We start from the raw sequence: 12,667 nt of genomic DNA, 5'->3' as shown, positions 1-12,667 counted from the left end.
TTCAAGCTGAATAGGGTCACAGGAAAATATCATATAATTTTCTCCAATATCATACTTACCAGGGGCATGTATGGTATGCAGGGCTGCCAAGAGAAATCAGGGCCCCAGTACGACAACTTCATGGGGCCCACCTTATAGTCGAGCACGCTAAAAAAATTGCGCCAATGCTGAATGGCGGCACAAAATAAATGGTGGGTGTAGTCATACAATTGGGGGCATGGCTATGCATCATTGGGTGCATGGCTAGCAGGTCAAAATCACTAGGCCCTGAATTCACCGGAATGTGACATATGTCCAAGCACTAGTGAAAGAAAAAAAGGGCACTTCTTTAAATTAATGAAATGTGTACAAGTGTATAAAATCATTTGAAACGGCAGCCAAGGACAAATAGGACCAATGTGCAAGTGCAAATAAAAGAAAAATGTTGTCCGGCGCTCAGAAACAAACAGAATTTAAAAATCACTGTGTCAGCATAAACATAAAGGAGAATTTTGTGCACAATATAGCTATATTGGGGTTAAGCTCACCTGCCGGACGTCAAGGCATCTCCTGTAGGTGAGTCCCTAAGCTAGTGATACAAATTTACATTCAGGGTGTTCCATTTAAAACCTTCTCCTGAACCTCCATCTTATAAAGCCTGCAGCACCTTTGTAGGGAGTGGTCAACTCCCAAAAAGCTAGAAAATAGGGAAAGAAAAAAAAGGGCGCTTCTTTAAATTAATGAAATGTGTACAAGTGTATAAAACCATTTGAAACGGCAGCCAAGGACAAATAGGACCAATGTGCAAGTGCAAATAAAAGAAAAATGTTGTCCGGCGCTCAGAAACAAACAGAATTTAAAAATCACTGTGTCAGCATAAACATAAAGGAGAATTTTGTGCACAATATAGCTATATTGGGGTTAAGCTCACCTGCCGGACGTCAAGGCATCTCCTGTAGGTGAGTCCCTAAGCTAGTGATACAAATTTACATTCAGGGTGTTCCATTCAAAACCTTCCCCATAACCTCCATCTTATAAAGCCCGCAGCACCTTTGTAGGGAGTGGTCAACTCCCAAAAAACTAGAAAATAGTGAAAGAAAAAAAGTGTCCAAGCACTACTGACTTTTGGGACATCAAGCAGCACGGTGCAGTATAGAAAGAATGCAGTGTGTACAGAAGCAGCGCACAGTCTTGACCTGCACCTTACATTAGGCAGAACACTCACCAAAAATTGGCATTGTCCCACTAGAATCACAACATTTCACACACTCTTCTGCTCTCTCCTACCTATTCTTCTCAGTTTCACCACCTGTGCCTGCAGGTTTCTTTAGTTGCGACTTGCCTGGATCCTGGCATGCTGGGGGCCTAGTTGGAAAAATAATGGGTACATTTTGATAATTCCAAACAGCCCCGGCGTTAAATCAATACCACCCACGATTAATAATTAGGCCTTCCTCCAGCTCCACCATTAAAATAATAGTATTCCCATTTAATAAATAAAACTATTTCCCTCCCTACAAACAGCCCCAGGAATAAATTAATAGTATTTACATTTCAGAAATATACCTGACATTAAATAATTCATACGCACATTTAATAAAAAGACCTCATTCTCCCCAAACTCACCCCCACATTCAATAGCCCCCAAACCACCCCATCTTAAATTAATAGTCCTCACTATTACATTGCCCCACTAATACCCCACAAGCAAAATAGCACCCATTAGCCACCACCTACCTCACACACACTACATTGCCAAAAAACCCATGTGCCATCACACAAACATTATTGTGCCCCTTGTTAAGTGCGTATTGTTGCTAACCAATAACGATTGTCGAATCTCGATTTGTGTTTCCAACGCACAAAGATTTATTCTCAAAAAGTAGCAGTAGATATTCAAGCGAAAATTATAATAAGTACAGCCTTTTCTCATCGCAGGCGCTCTGGATCCTGTGTACAGTCATTCAATCCTGAAGTCTGGGGACGAGATGTCTGCACACTAGATGAGGAGCTGCTGTTTATATGCACACAGAAATACAGTAAAACAATGCAGAATGGTATAAATTGCTTCTATTGGTCCAGGTTTCAGGAAGGTCCAAGGGGTTGTCAATCATTGGCTAGTTCAACCTAAAGATTCCAAAGGAGGGGGTCATCTCCTCAGGGGGTATGCTCCGATCTTCCCGCCAAGATTCCTTAGTCCTAAATAGTTCATAATTCCCTATCATTCATAACTTGCATAACTTGAGTGGCCCGGACAGTTGCAAATGTTAAGAGTAGTATTATGATACCACACATGATATGATTCCTTCAACCTGTACCATATGTTTTACTGATATGCATATAACTTATGATATTACACATAAATACTACTATATTTTGACATAAATGACTATGTGTTGCAACTACCATTAATGTGTACTATTTTACAAGTGTGCGTGTGTGTGCGAATGTATGTAAAAGACTAAATACTGTTGTTGCCACGTGTTGCAGCTGCGTACGCCCTTTTACGCCGTAGCGTGCGGTACGCATCTTTTCAGACAAAGACAACCAAGTTTGCTTGATTTTAATTGAAATGACTTTATCCAATATGCTGACTTCGACAGCTCCACCCTTTGATAGTGTAATAAACTATCACCTAATCACCGTTTCAAGTTCAGGGTTATACAACACTTCTTCACAGACCATGATCTCGGTATCTGGTACCACCCTTTCAGTTTCAATCTCAGTGTTTCTCCTAGGAGACCATTTTCCACACTTCAACACAGTAGGAACACATTTGACACATAAACCAATCGCTAAGATGACACCCAGTATAAGGAGAAGGAGCTTACCTACACTAGCAACCATTTCCTGTACCCACTCCCCCAGACCGGAGAACCATTTCACAGGGTTCAACCACGAGAACCAACCTGCCACCTTTTCCCCGACCTCATATAACAAAGAATTATGGTTCCTTCGAAATTCCCATTTCAGTTGCAGAATTTCATCCATCTTCCGGTCTATAACCTCCTTAGGGTCATCTGTATTATTGGTGATGTACGTGCAACATTTGACACCGAACTGGGTGGCCAGTGTTACACAGTACCCACCAGTAATAGAGGTGAGATAATTTAGTACCAGTCTATGTTGCACCAACTCCTTCTTGTACGCTTGTAGCTCCCTTCCAGTATACCTGAAAGTGTCATCATACATCTCGGTGATATTATCTATTAATTTAGCTAGGTCTTGGATATATTTAAAGTTTAATGTTCTCCGAGCAGTCCTGGTGAGCTCTAGAGCAACCATAACTTGAAAACCAGCGGTTTCACTAATCAAGTTTGTAGATATGGGTTCCTCACCAGGAATCATATTTCTCTTGCCACGGTGTTCATACTGTGTGTGTATGTATGGTGGTGATGTAGTCTTGTGAATATCAACCATTTATTCATGAGTAACAGTCATGATTTCAGGAACCAGTTTAGCTAAGAAAGACAAGCCCTTGGAACTCGGAGTTACCCAGGAATAAGCTTTCCTCCCACAAACAAAGTACACATCATCAGGGAGTACATAAGGAACAGTATGCCCATTAATTATATCGCACAGAGTTTTGACGAAACTACCCATGCCTAGAGTCTTCATTTGCTCAAGACACGGGTCAGCATGGATGACATTCTCACAATTATTTATAGAGACTTTACCAATGGACATTTTCTTATGTTTGGTTATACGCCCTAATTTATAACTTCCATCAACATTCCTGCCTATGGGTGATTTTGTAAGTCTCCCTCCAACATGAGCGTGGCGAGCCATTGTCTGATCTGATAGGTCAGCCTCCCAATTCTCCAGACGCTTTGCATGAGATATATTTAGGCACAGCAAAGATCTGTCTACGGAGTATTGTCGAAGCGTCAGACTAACGGACCTAGTGTTATTGTACCTCCCATCTATGGGCCTCCCACCCCTCAATTTGAGTACTTCGGAAATGTTTAGACGGAATGGCACTAGTCCTATATTATGCTGCCCCTACGGCACGTGAGAGCACACCCAGCACTCGGTTTGGTTTAGCACCTTACCCACCAGGGAGTGATAATCCTCCAAAGGATGCCCGCCCATATTCAGATTATCGGTGGACTGGCATCGCTGGATGCATCTCTCTTCAACTAGGGAGTCACAGAACTTGCAGATGCAATACTCATCATACAATAGCCCCTCACACTGTCTCCGAGTTCCTGAGCTAGCAGACCTTTTCATAACCCCCGGCCCAAGCTTGATAATGGGCTGCTCTGAGTATTCTAATAACTTTTCCTCTGCCTCCATCTCATCCGCATCACTACCAGAACCCTCCTCCGTCCTCCATCCTCCTTCACAAAAATAGAATGTCCTAGAAAAAGTAGAAACAAGGAAAATCCTGGAACAAAAGAAAAACAAAAACCGCCACTCCATCGCTGGACAGATAGTTCTGAGGCAATGTCTCTGGTTCAGGTGTCTCGACTGCAGGCTTTAGGTCTCCCGGAACAGACTCACAAGTGACAGATCTTATCTTGCACTTTCTCCAGGTTATGGACTCTCCTGCAGTGGGTGGAATGGACCCAAGTGTCTCTCTCTGCAACTTTCAGTGATGTAGTACTGGTCAGCAGCACTTAGTACGGGCCTTCCCAACGGTCTGTTAAACAACCTGAACGTAAGAAATTGCGGATCATAACATAGTCTCCAGGTTCAACATCATGACAGTTCGTTTTTGGCATACCAGGTGACAGCATTTTTAGTTTTTGTTGTTGTTGCTTTAGCTGTCATTCTTATAAGATATTGTATAGTCACTTCATTATTACACTTCAAGTCGTCTTGTGGACTCACAATCAAATGAGGTTGTCGTCCGAACAGTATCTCAAAGGGGGACAGATTAAGAGGAGGTCTAGGAGTGGTCCGAATGCTATGGAGGACTAATGGCAAACCCAGTTTCAGCCATTACCTTACCAAGCATGTTCTTTATAGTACCATTTACTCTCTCCACCTTACCACTGGCTTGTGGTCGGTAAGGGGTGTGAAGTCTGCTACCGATTCCCATGAGTTTACACATATTTTGGAAGATATCACCAGTAAAGTGGGTACCCCTATCACTTTCAATGATTCTAGGGATACTGAACCTACATACAAAATCTTGTACAATTTTCTTTGCAGTGAACACAGCAGTATTAGTGGCTGCTGGATATGCTTCTACCCAACCGGAAAACACATCAATGCACACTAAAACATACTTTAGATTCCTGCACGGTGGTAGTTGGATATAGTAAATTTGTATTACCTGAAAAGGTCCGTCTGTAGGAGGGATGTGGGATGGCTCAGTTGGAATAGTTTTCCCAACATTTTTCCTCAAACAAGTAAGACATGACATTGCCTTCTTACCAGCCTGAGAGGAAAATCCGGGAGCACACCAGTATGCTCTCACCAGTTTGCACATACCTTCTTTACCCAGGTGAGTCAGACCGTGTGCTGCTTCAGCCAGGCTTGGATAGTATATTCGGGGAGCTACAGGCTTACCTTGTCCATCCCTCCAGAGTTCTGCGGACTCTTGACCACATCCCTTTGCCTTCCAGACCGCCTTTTCCTGCAGGGAACACAAATCTTGCATTTCAATTAATTTCTGCATGTCTAATGTCTGAAAAACCATCATAGTCTCGGTCGATACAGTCATAGGCTGCCCTGCTGCCCATTTAGCAGCTTCGTCCGCCCTGTTATTGCCCAGTGACACTGGGTCTTCTTCAAAGGTATGGGCTTTACACTTTATAATGGCTACTGTTCTTGGTAACTGTATCGCTGTCAGAAGTACTTTTATGTGTTGTGAGTGTGCCACTGGTGTGCCTGCTGCTGTCGTAAAGTTTCTAAGACGCCAAAGGGCCCCAAAATCGTGCACTACCCCGAAGGCGTACCTAGAGTCAGTATATATATTGGCTGATTTACCCTTTGCCAATTCACATGCTCTCCTTAATGCTACTAGTTCCGCCACCTAGGCTGAGTGAGGTGGGCCAAGGTGTTCAGCTTCTACCACATCCTGATCGTCTACAACAGCGTAACCAGTACATAGCTCTCCCGTCTCTGTCTGTCTATGACAACTCCCATCTGTATAAAACATAAAATCTACATTTTCTAAGGGGGTGTCACGTATGTCGGGCCTTGCAGTAAAGGTCTGATTCAGGTGTTCCATAAAGTCCTTTTATGTGTTGTGAGTGTGCCACTGGCGTGCCTGCTGCTGTCGTAAAGTTTCTAAGACGCCAAAGGTCCCCAAAATTGTGCACTACCCCGAAGGCGTACCTAGAGTCAGTATATATATTGGCTGATTTACCCTCTGCCAATTCACACGCTCTCCTTAATGCTACTAGTTCCGCCACCTGGGCTGAGTTAGGTGGGCCAAGGTGTTCAGCTTCTACCACATCCTGATCGTCTACAACAGCGTAACCAGTACAAAGCTCTCCCGTCTCTGTCTATGACAACTCCCATCTGTAAAAAACGTAAAATCTACATTTTCTAAGGGGGTGTCACGTATGTCGGGCCTTGCAGTAAAGGTCTGATTCAGGTGTTCCATAAAGTCATGCGTATCAGTACTCTTGCCTAACTCATCATCGACCAGGGTCTCCTCACCTCCCACCCTTTGTGTCTGTAGAGACACATATGGAAGGTATGTAGCTGGATTTAAGGTGCTACATCGTTTGATGGTGATGTTTGAGGGTGCCATTAGGGCTAGTTCCCACTTTGTGATTCTAGCTGAAGAAACATGTCTGGTTTTGGCTGAATTTAACAGAGCTGATACAGCATGGGGTGTATAGACAGTTGAATTATGTCCTAATACTACGTCCTCGCTCTTACTTACCAGAAGAGCAGTTGCTGCTACACTTCTGAGACATGTTGGGAGTGATCTTGCCACATTGTCCAATTGTGCACTGTAGTATGCTACCGGTCTGCTAGCATCACCATGTTTCTGTGTGAGGACACCTGCTGCACGACCATCAGCTTCCGTACAGTATAGCTCAAAAGGATTTTCATAATCAGGTATTCCCAATGCAGGTGCTTTAGTCAGACTATCTTTAAGGTTAAAGAATGCTTGCTCTGACTCTTCTGTGTGTACAACACATTTTTGTTTTGACGAAGAGACTAGCTCCTGCAATGGTAATGCCAGAATAGAAAAACCTGGGATGCAGGATCTACAGTATCCACACATCCCCAGGAAGGTACGAATCTGCTTCTGGCTCTGCGGCAGAGTCATGTGTTGTATAGCCTCAATCCTGTCGGTTGTCAGGTGTCTTAGCCCCTTAGTGAGGCAGTGTCCTAAGTATTTGACCTTAGTCTGACATGGCTGTAATTTGTCCTTTGCCACCTTGTGCCCTGTTTGTGAGAGATGGAGCAACAACAATTTAGTATCATGTAAACATGACATAAAAGAAACAGAGCACAGCAACAAATCGTCCACATATTGATATAGAACAGACCCATTATGGGGTTGAAAGGATTGCAAACTGTCATGTAAGGCTTGGGAGAAAATACTGGGGCTGTCAATGAACCCCTGGGGAAGTCTGGTCCATGTGTATTGCACTCCCCTGTAGGAGAATGCAAAAAGGTATTGGCAGTCAGGGTGAAGAGGGACTGAGAAGAAAGCAGAACATAGATCAATGACAGTAAAGTGACTAGCAGACGGTGGAATCTGCATGAGGATGACAGCTGGATTCGGCACTACGGGGAATTGGCTCTCAACAACTTTATTAATTAGTCCTGGACTAATCTATAGCCCCTCCCCCCACTCTTCTTCACAGGGAAAATGGGACTATTTGCTGTACTGGTGTCACTCACTGGACCGTGAGTGCCTCTGCTCTTGTGCGTGGTTCTCTCTCCTTCCTGCCGGCACCTGTCCTGAGCCGCGGCCGTCCGCCATCTTGATAGGACTGCGCATGTGCAGGATCCCTGAACTCTTATGATCTTGCTTTTAACTTAATTGGTGGATCAATCACCTCTCCCTATTTAAGGCACCTGTGGCCTTTGTATCGTTGCCTGATCTTGATTCTCACTCCCTGTGAGTCTCTGAAGGTGTTCCCTGTGTCCTGCTCGTGTCTTCAGTTTCCTGCTGGATTACGTGCTCTGCTCATCGGCGGTTCCCATACCCGCTACAGACTCCTAGCTCTCCTGCTCGTGTCTTCTGTTTCCTGCTGGATTACCTGCTCTGGTCATCGGCGGTTCCCATACCCGCTACAGCCTCCCAGCTCTCCTGCTGTGTCTGCACCAGGACAAGCCTCTCTACTCAGCGGCGGTATGCATACTTGCTATTGACTATTAACTGTTATCCTGCATATCTGCCTTAGACAAGTTTCTCTACTCAGCAGCGGTATACATACCCGCTATAGACTATTAGCTGTTATCCTGCATATCTGCTTTGGACAAGCCTCTCTACTCAGCAGCGGTATACATACCCGCTATAGAATATTAGCTGTTTCCCTGCATATCTGTTTGGACAAGCTTCTCTGCTCTCCAGCTGTATACATACAGCCATAGACTATTATTATTACTCTACTTATTCGCACCTGGACAAGTCCTCACCTCCTCGCAGTGGTACAACTTGCTTTCCGCAGACCACTGACTTCCCCGCTACCTACCTGCACCTGGACAAGTCTTCCCATCACAGCAGTTAAACCATTAAAAATCGGTACCCTATCCCGCTATTTACCGAGCTCTTTGACCGCATTAAGGGAGCTCGGATATTCACCAAACTTGATCTCCGTGGCGCTTATAACTTTATCCGGATCAAGTCCGAAGACGAATGGAAGACAGCTTTTAACACCAGGTAAGGACACTATGAATATTTAGTTATGCCCTTCGGGTTGTGTAACGCCCCAGCTGTCTTCCAGGGATTCGTGAATGAGATCTTCCTGGACCTATTGTACGTTTGTGTCGTCGTCTACCTGGACGATATATTAATTTTCTCTCAGGATCTGCCCTCTCATCATCAACATGTGGCAGAGGTCCTTTCTAGACTCCGGAGAAACTTACTATTCTGCAAGTTAGAAAAATGTTCCTTTGAGAGATCCCAGATTCCATTCTTGGGATATATTGTGTCCGGAGTAGGTCTAGAGATGGATCCGGAGAAAGTGAATGCTGTGCTACGTTGGCCCCAGCCAACTACCCTCAGAGCAATTCAACGCTTCCTAGGATTTGCAAACTACTACAGACGCTTTATTCAAGGTTTTTCCTCCTTTGCTTCTCCAATAGTGGCTCTGACCCGTAAGGGCACTAATACTAAGCAATGGTCGTCCGAGGCCCTGCAAGCCTTTCACTTCCTCAAAAAGGCGTTCTCTACTGCTCCTGTTCTTCGACAGCCTGACGTGACCCTTCCTTTCTTCCTGGAAGTAGATGCCTCTAATGTTGGTCTAGGGGCGATTCTATCCCAAAGATCGGAGCAACAGAAATTCCATCCCTGTGCCTTCTACTCTCGAGGTCTTCTACCTGCAGAAAAAAACTATACCATCGGGGATAAGGAGTTGTTGGCCATAAAAGCGGCGTTAGAGGAATGGAGATATCTGCTGGAAGGGGCTCGTCACCCTGTAACTATTTTTACTGATCACAAAAACCTTCTATACTTGCAGTCAGCTCAATGCTTGAATCCTCGTCAAGCAAGATGGTCACTTTTCTTTTCCCGCTTTGAGCTTATCATAACCTTCAAGCCAGCTTCAAAGAATAGAAAAGCAGAAGCCTTATCTCAGGCGTTTCTAGCTTCCTCTGACACTGAGGATTGTTCTGATCATCACATATTGGATCCCAAATGTGTGACTCTGGACACTTCCTCCAGCAAGGTGCTACCATTTGGGAAAACCCTTGTGCCACCACCTATACATAAAAAAATATTATCGTGGTATCATTCTTCCCGTTTTTCTGGACATTCGGGAGAACGAAAGACATTAGAAATCCTTTCTCGGAGCTACTGGTGGCCCTCTATTAGGAGAGATGTCAAGGAATTTGTGGCCGCTTGTGAGGTTTGCTCTCAATTCAAAACCCCCCGCAGAACACCGGCGGGACTACTTCAACCACTACCTTTTCCCTCCAAACCATGGACCCATATTAGTATGGACTTTGTCACCGATCTTCCTCCTTGCAAAAGATGCAATACCATCTGGGTAGTGGTGGATACATTTTCTAAGATGGCCCATTTTGTTCCTTTGACTGGATTACCTTCCTCATCTACTTTGGCTGACCATTTTATCAAGGAGGTCTTTCGGATTCATGGCTGTCCATATGAGATTGTTTCAGATAGAGGAGTGCAGTTCGTCTCCAGATTCTGGCGAGCCCTTTGCAAGACCTTGGGTATCCGACTGTCACTATCATCCTCCTACCATCCTCAATCAAATGGACAGACCGAGAGAGTCAACCAAGATCTTGAGACTTTCATAAGAATGTTCTTCTCAGCCAACCAAGACAATTAGGTAGATTTACTTCCATGGGCTGAATTCGCCCACAACAATATGTATCACGAGTCATCTTCAAAAACTCCATTCTTTGTGGTATACGGTCACCATCCGTCTCTCCCAGAATTTCCTGCCCTCCCTTCCACCCAAGTTCCTGCGGTGGAGAATTTATGTCAGAGTTTCAAAACTATCTGGTCTCAGGTTAAATCCTCCCTGAAGAAGACATCTTCCAGATACAAATGTTTTGCTGATAAAAAGAGGCGAGCTATTCCACCACTTAAAATTGGAGACCGTGTATGGCTTTCTACCACAAATATTCGCCTGAAGGTTCCGTACATGAAGTTTCGCTCCCCGTTTCATTGGCCCATATAAAATCACTCAGGTGATAAATCCGGTGTGCTTCAAATTACTATTACCTAAGAACCTTCGTATCTCCAACGCCTTCCATGTGTCATTACTCAAGCCCCTTATCATCAACCATTTCTCTGTTCCTCCTTCAGCACCTCGGCCAGTACAAGTTCATCAGGAGGAGGAGTTCGAAATTACCCATATTCTGGATGCCAAAATTTTGGGAGGAGTTCTTCGCTTCCTAGTGCATTGGAAGGGCTTTGGTCCAGAGGAGCGTTCTTGGATCCGTGCAGATGATCTCAATGCTCCAGCTCTTCTAAAGAGATTTTACTCCAAATTTCCGGGCAAACCCGGTTCCAAGTGTTCTGTGCCCACCTTTAAAAGGGGGGGTACTGTCACTCACCGGACCGTGAGTGCCTCTGTTCTTGTGCGTGGTTCTCTCTACTTCCTGCCGGTGCCTGTCCTGAGCCGCGGCCGTCCACCATCTTGATAGGACTGCGCATGTGCAGGATCCCTGAACTCTTATGACCTTGCTTTTAACTTAATTGGTGGATCAATCTCCTCTCCCTATTTAAGGCACCTGTGGCCTTTGTATCGTTGCCTGATCTTGATTCTCACTCCCTGTGAGTCTCTGAAGGTGTTCCCTGTGTCCTGCTCGTGTCTTCAGTTTCCTCCTGGATTACCTGCTCTGCTCATCGGCGGTTCCCATACCTGTTACAGACTCCTAGCTCTCCTGCTTGTGTCTTCTGTTTCCTGCTGGATTACCTGCTCTGCTCATCGGCGGTTCCCATACCCGCTACAGCCTCCCAGCTCTCCTGCTGTGTCTGCACCAGGACAAGCCTCTCTACTCAGCGGCGGTATGCATACTTGTTATTGACTATTAACTGTTATCCTGCATATCTGCCTTGGACAAGTTTCTCTACTCAGCAGCGGTATACATACCCGCTATAGACTATTAGCTGTTACCCTGCATATATGTTTGGACAAGCTTCTCTGCTCTCCAGCTGTATACATACAGCCATAGACTATTACTATTACTCTACTTATCCGCACCTGGACAAGTCCTCACCTCCTCGCAGTGGTACAACTTGCTATCCACGGACCACTGACTTCCCTGCTACCTACCTGCACCTGGACAAGTCTTCCCATCACAGCAGTGGTACAACTTGCTATCCGCAGACCACTGACTCCTCCGCTACCTACCTGCACCTGGACAAGTCTTCCCATCACAGCAGTTGTACAACTTGCTATCCGCAGACCACTGACTTCCCCGCTACCTACCTGCACCTGGACAAGTCTTCCCATCACAGCAGTGGTACAACTTGCTATCCGCAGACCACTGACTCTCCCGCTACCTACCTGCACCTGGACAAGTCTTCTCATCACAGCAGTGGTACAACTTGCTATCCGCAGACCACTGACCTTCCTTCACCTATTCACGTCTGCCTGGCTCTTCTTGGTTGATACCTGCCTCTGCACTATAGTTTCAAGTCGCTGACTTTCCTACCATTATAGCTGTGAGTCGCTGACTCCTATCTACTCCATTGTCATTCTCTCTCCACCTGCTGTTGTATAACGTTCCTACTATTCACCCTACTGCCCAGAGGATCGCTGTGTAAACCCCGCCCCTCTGGTAAGCATTATCATCTGGTGAATCCTGGTTAGAACTCCTAGTGCCCGTGACAACTGGCTGTACGAATTAAAATCCCTTGTTGTAACAGCCTCTCAATAACAGGATATACCCCTAGTTCCACCTCCGGTTTTAATGGAGACTGTGGGATTTTTGGAGCTATCCTACCACTTTTTAGATTGACCATGACAGGGGCTACGTTTGCCATCAGTCCAATGTCCTGTCCATCTCTGGTCCATAGTGAACCTGGTATTTCCAGCAACATCCCCTTTACTTGAGATGGACTTTGTTC

This window comes from Mixophyes fleayi, chromosome 1, assembly GCF_038048845.1.
Source record: "Mixophyes fleayi isolate aMixFle1 chromosome 1, aMixFle1.hap1, whole genome shotgun sequence".
Classification (NCBI taxonomy): domain Eukaryota; kingdom Metazoa; phylum Chordata; class Amphibia; order Anura; family Limnodynastidae; genus Mixophyes; species Mixophyes fleayi.
This window is presented reverse-complemented; position numbering follows the sequence as displayed.